Raw genomic sequence first — 6474 nt, forward strand, 5'->3', positions numbered from 1 at the left:
AGGGAATCTGAGAGTTTTGATAATTTATGTAACAGCGGCAGTGACCTGACAGATGGAGCAAAGCCAGTGTGGAACTCAGTCAAAAAGAAACATAAGTTGGAAGAGAAGAGGTTGCTTTAGAAGAGCCTATTTAGGAAGAAGGGCAAGACTGAAAATTCTAACTCTAGTCACACACGGCTCTCAGAGGGTTACCTGTCCCTACCGAGATGTTATCACGATTTTAAAACTAAAGTCCCCACTGTGTATACCCACAACTCAGTTCCAGGCAAAGAATACCTGTGTATAGTTTATCCAGAATGATGTTTGCTTTCCTCAATAATTTCATTTTCTCCAGGGTCTTATTGAAGAACTCAGTCTCTCTATATTCCATCAGAAATACTAGATCCAGGTACACGCAGTGACCAACTAAGTGACTCGAGTCTATCATTTTATGCTTATTTAAAACAGAAAAGTGACTTTGCATTTCTGCTTTGGCCACGATGGTGCTACAACCAATACCAAGCTTACTCTCCTGCTTCAAACAACTATAAAAATAATGAGGCAACTGTTCTCAGTCATTGAACCTTAGGCGTCCCAGGACTGTGATCCTTGTAAAAGGAAATACCTCAGGTGAGTTTTCTACTGCTCTGTGACAAATTACCGTAAACTGATTGGCTTAAAACAACACCCAGGGCTTGAAGTCCTGGAGGTCAGAACCTTCAGTTCTGTAGGTTCTAAACTCTGGCACGACTTAAGGTGCCACAAGGATGAACTCAGTCTCAGTGAAGCTAAGTTCTTGTCTGGAGGCTCTTGGGGAGAAGCCACTTCAAGGCTTATTCTTTTTTTTTTTTTTTTTTTTTGCTTTTTCTCCCCAAATCCCCCCAGTACATAGTTGTGTATTTTAGTTGTGGGTCCTTCTAGTTGTGGCATGTGGGATGCCACCTCAGTGTGACCTGATGAGCAGTGCCACGTCCGCGCCCAGGATCCGAACTGGTGAAACCCTGGGCCACCAAAGCTGAGCACGGGAACTTAATCACTCGGCCACGGGGCTGGCCCCTCCAAGCTTATTCTTTTTGCTGGCAGAACTCAGTCCTTGCTGTTGTAAGAAAGATTCTGGTTACCTTGCTGGCTGTGAACCAGGGACTGATCTCAGCTCCTAGGGACCACCTGTATTCCTTGCCACATGGCCCCATCCATCTTCAAGTCAGCAAAGTCACATCAAATCCTTCCTGTGCTTTAGACCGTTGACTTCCCCTTCTGCTACCGTCTCGAGAAAATTCTCTGCTTTTAAAGGGCTTATATGGTTAGGCAGGCCACTTGGAATAATCTCCCATCTTACAGTCAACCATGCCATATAACATAACCTAATCAGAGGAGTAAAATCCATCATATTCAATCCTGGGGATCATGCAGGGTGTATACACCAGGGGGGTAGGAAATTGTGGGGCCAACTTAGAATTCTGCCTATGTCACACCCTTTGGTTCTTGAGCCTATATAGTCTTCCTATCAAAGATATAGCAGCACATAAAAGTAGTTGGTTTAAAGTGAACCTTGCATTATAGAGAATGGACCTCATCCTTGCAAAATAGGGTCTCCAAATGGACACTTCAGCTATGCCTTTAACAGGCTGTCTCATTGCTGTCAGGTTGGAAGCTTCTGGATGGTATAGAATGTAATACAGTAAAGGGAATCTTATGGTCATATGTCCACACCTGACATCCCCTTTATATAATGTAGGTTATAATGTTGGACTTTGGAGAGTGATGCTGCTGAGGCCCTGTGGGCAGAAAAAGAAAATAAACCTATACCCTCAAATATGTGTCTATTCCAGTCAAAAAAATTGCTACTCCTTCCAGGGTGGCACGGGTCCAGTGTGTAGTAAACTTGCCACAAGAGGCTGGTTGGTTGCCTTGAGGAATGATGTCATATGAGGGACTCATTTTAGTAAGGTCTCTATTGCTGGCAATTTGGACATTGGATGGCAGGAGTAGCTAGATCAATCCTAATATGTGAGGACCCATGCTGTTGGAACATATGTGACCTCCATGCCAGCCTCCATGGATGCTTTCTTCATGTGTCTTAAAAGTGCCAGGACTTGGTTATCTGATAACAAAAGCTGGCTGATGGCACGTGGTTGAAGTCATTTGGTCCAGTTCATTTAAAAAAATTTTAAGAAATTAAGACTTTATTTTTTTGAGCATTTTAAGATGCATAGCAAAATTGAGAGGAAGGTACAGAAATTTTCCATATATCCCCTGCCCCCACACATACATAGCCTACCCCATTATCAACACTCCCCACCAAAGTGGCACAATTGTTACAACTGATGAGGCTACACTGGCACACGATCACCACCCAAAGCTGATAGTTCACTTTAGGTTCACTGTTGGTGCCAGACATTCTATAGGTTTGGGCGTATGTATAATGACATGTATCCATCATTATAGTATCATCTTTCTTTCTTTTTTTGAGGAAGATCAGCCCTGAGCTAACATCTGCTGCCAATCCTCCTCTTTTTGCTGAGGAAGACTGGCCCTGAGCTAACATCCATGCCCATCTTCCTTTACTTTATATGTGGGATGTCTACCACAGCATGGTTTGACAAGCAGTACATATGTCCACACCCGGGATCCAAACTGGTGAACCCCAGGACGCCGAAGTAGAATGTGTGCACTTAACCACTGTGCCAGTGGGTCAGCCCCCAGAGTATTTTCAATGTCCTAAAAATCATCTGTGTTCTACCTATTTATCCCTCTCCCAACCTCATTTTTTAGTGCCTTTTCTTTGATTGATGCTCTATATTAGTCCTTAATATGGGATCTAAAGGTCTTCATCTTTCCTGCTCACTTGCATTCGTTTATTCACATGCTTCTACCTTCGACCTGCTTGTCCCTAATCTTTCAATACTTCTCCTTCCATGCTCCATTTGCCACTGACCATGAATAAATACACACGCGTGCATGCACACACACACACACACACACCCCCATTAGGTTACTCCTCTTTCCACACAAAGTGAATGACCAGTTACAACAAGCTCTGCCAATTTGGAGTATTTCCCTTACCACTGTCTCTCAAGGCCCCCCTTGAGAAGGTGTACATTACATACCTGGATGATGCATCTGTGACCCAAACTCAAGTGTTCTTCCTAATTTTAAATCCCTTATTTTATACACGAAAGAAAGAGGCACAGTGAGGTCATATGTCCAGGGTCACACCAGAGGGGCACTGGCAGAGCTGAGAGGAGAGCTGGAACCTCAGGCTCATCAGTGTGATGATCTTTCCCTTATATTGGCTGTGTTTGTTTGATAATGCCAAAGACGAATGAAAAAAAATCTCTCCTGATTAGCTTACATTATGGTTTAACACCAGTTATTGGCCTTTTGACCAGGAGGGAAGGTGGGGATAAATCCTGAGGAGAGTCCAAGTCAGCTTGGGAGGAGAGCTTTTGGCATCTTCTTTGACCAAGGGCTAGTGCTCGCTTCCCCTTTAAAAGAGAAGAGTGGTGAGGAGTGGACTGCGTTTGCAGAGGGTTTAGAGGGTTTAGGAGTGTCTGAAGATTCAAGACTTTGGAGTCACCAACTCTGATGTGCCCAGCCCATGTGTGGGAGTCCAGGGCTCTCAACCAGAACTCTGTCCTTGCCATAGCAGACCTGCCTTGTTTGGGAGCTGAACCTTCTGTGGAGCTCAGCTACTCTTACAATTAAGCCCTTGGCCTGGACCTCAGCTTTCTTTGTGCTTTTGCTGCAGGAGATGGGAACTTCATTATATGCTACCCAGGAGGTGTCTGGCCTTCACATTTTACTTTTAATTACTGACCAATCCACTCAGCTTTGTGTTATCCTTCTCAAAATCACCAATCATACTTAGCAATAGCCGCTTAGTTCCATTGCCCTTAGAGTTACTATTCTCTTTATATTTCTCAAATGTTGATAACATATCAGCTAATACATTTCTTTCCAACAGAATGCCATCCCAGTTCACCACTGGAGAAGGTTTTAATAAGTGCACTGCTATCTTGTACCTGGAGATATCTGTGTTCCAGCTATCACTGATGGAATCCTTATTGCCATCCAGGTGGTGGGTGACCCAGCTCCAAAATCTCATCTCAATGTCTGCTTTCATGGACCATGCTCGGCACAAACTATCACAGGTTGGGTTCCTCGGGAAGCAGACTCTGAAACAGAGACTACCATGCAGGGCATTTATTAGGGAGGGCTCATGAGATCCATGGCTAGGGAAGAGAAGGAAAGAAAGAAGAAACAGGCAGAAGGAGTATTTGAGTAGTAATGCAATTCCAGCAAAGGTCTCAGCTAGTTTCATGGGAGTTTTGCAGTTGGGATGGCTGTTTAGAGTTGTCCAGAGTTGGGACTACAGGAATGGGCCTTCAGAAGAAACTTTCATGCACTCCTCTTGATCAGGCACTGGGTGTGGGCATACCCACAAAGAGGGCTTGATCTTGGATAGGGCAGCTTTACTGAGCTGAGGCAGTCTCTGAAGGGGCTGACAGGCAGCGCTACCAGCGGGTTAGAGAATGGGCCCTTCATGCCTGAAGGAGGATCCGGGCAGTACATCATAACATCTAATATGCACGTATTTTAATAGAGAAAATTCAGTAGAAAAGCATGAAAATTATTTCCCCCTCAACTATAGTTTCCTATATGGCTGTTACCAAGATACCGCCATATACTTGGGAACGATAACTTCTAATTTCAGATTCAGTATAACAGAAGAAATTAATAAATTCAGTACTGCTTGTCTTTCATAACCAAATATATTATAAAAGGCCAATATTATGATTACATGGAGGAAAGACAATCCAGCAACTCTGAAGCATTCATTTAGAAATAGTTCAGAACATCATATTTATCTATAACACCAATAAGTCAAAACCAGCTGCTTATAACAGCCAACACAGAAAGATGGAATAACTGTCTATAAGGATATAAGGACAAACTACCCAGGTTTGTTTAAACTTTACACAGATCTCCCAGCAGAAATTTCTCAACGCTCAGTAGCTTTCCTTCCTAGATTTATCTGTGTCTTCCTTGCCACTTCCTTGGAGTTTTAAATCACCCTCATCCAACCACACGTGCAATCTGCTTCAGTTTTTGCACAACTCCAGGGCTCAGACCACTGTCCTTACATAGATTTTTAATTCTACCTGGATCAGCCTTCTCAGGGAGTCAGCAGTCGTTGGCTGATTCCAACAGCTGCTGCTAAAAGCACACTCACAATGGATCCGACTTGTTCCACACCAGTTTAATTTGCTGTTCCTCACTGTGGCTACCCAGGATGGAAATGTCACAGACTGGTAGCTCACATTTGTTTACTAGAAATCTAAGTGTTTATATTCAGATTAACAGAATTATTTTAAGGCACCCATAGGTGACATTTGCTCGTCTTTCCTCCCACTGAGCCACTGTTGGGGCACTGAGTCCATTGTAACCAGAGCTAAAAAATTGTTTCCTCTCTTTTTTTGAACCAGAAGTGTTTATTGCAGAAATTTGGCCAAGGTTCCGATTGGGTATCCGCAGGTGAGGTGGGGTAGGGGCCCTCTGCCCAGAGCTGGGCAGGTGAAATAGGAGAAGGGAGAAGGAGCATTTCTGGGCCGAGCCTCAGAGCAGGCAGAGGATGCTGGAGACCAGGCTGCAGGTGAGGCCTGTGCCATCCAGCTCCCCATTCAGGGACTTCACTCTGCCATCCTCTATCACCATGCAGAACCTCTTGAGCCATCAGTTCCCAAAGAGGGACACCAAGGAATCATCTAGTAACAAATCTGTCTCCTTCCCAAATGCCCCCGTGGGGTCAGCTGAGAGCCAAGCCTTGCCTTCTACGTTATGGGCTGGTCCCCACTCTTCAGTCACAAGGACATCATTGACACTCCTAACTGCCGCCACTTGGATCACCCAGGCCTTCAGAGCCCCAGCCTGCTGCACAGACCTCCGCAGGTGGGTCCAGAAACAGTTGGGGATAAAGGCTCCAGGGACCCCAAACAGCCCTCCCTTCTTGTCCTTGAACTCTACCAGGGTCACCTTGTTACCGGGCTCCCATTCAAATGCCAACACTGATAGGATGGCATCTCCCTCCTCAATCAGGGGCAGTGCTTTTGAAACCCCCGAACTCACCAAGCATGTGTTCTCTGACTCCTCCTCTGTCTCTCTCCTGCTCTGCCACTCTAGCCGCCTGGGGAGTAACTCACCTGCTGGGTTGCCCAGGATGCCCCAGTGCAGGTCCACCTGTTGCACGCAGGCCCCAGGCCACAACTGCCCCATCCCCTATTTCCTCTTTGACAGTAATTTTTTTTTAAATTAAAAATTTAAGTTTTAAATTTAAAGAAAGGGCTGTGGTGAAGGAGATAAGGCAGTTTGCAGTTTGTGGATGTTTTGGATCTGTGATGGATAAAATCATATTTGCTTGGAGAACCAGTATTGGCAGTGACATGAGGACGCTCAGCCCAAAAAAACATACTACCTGGTATTTATCATTTTACT

The 6474-nt window shown here is 44.8% G+C and overlaps 1 pseudogene; it reads right to left on the reverse strand.

The window, feature by feature from the left end:
- Window positions 1-5598: 5598 nt before the first annotated feature.
- On the reverse strand, window positions 5599-6255 carry LOC103564342 (peroxiredoxin-5, mitochondrial-like; annotated as a pseudogene).
- Between the last annotated feature and the right edge of the window lie 219 nt (window positions 6256-6474).

The sequence above is a fragment of the Equus przewalskii genome, chromosome 4 (assembly GCF_037783145.1).
Source record: "Equus przewalskii isolate Varuska chromosome 4, EquPr2, whole genome shotgun sequence".
NCBI lineage: Eukaryota > Metazoa > Chordata > Mammalia > Perissodactyla > Equidae > Equus > Equus przewalskii.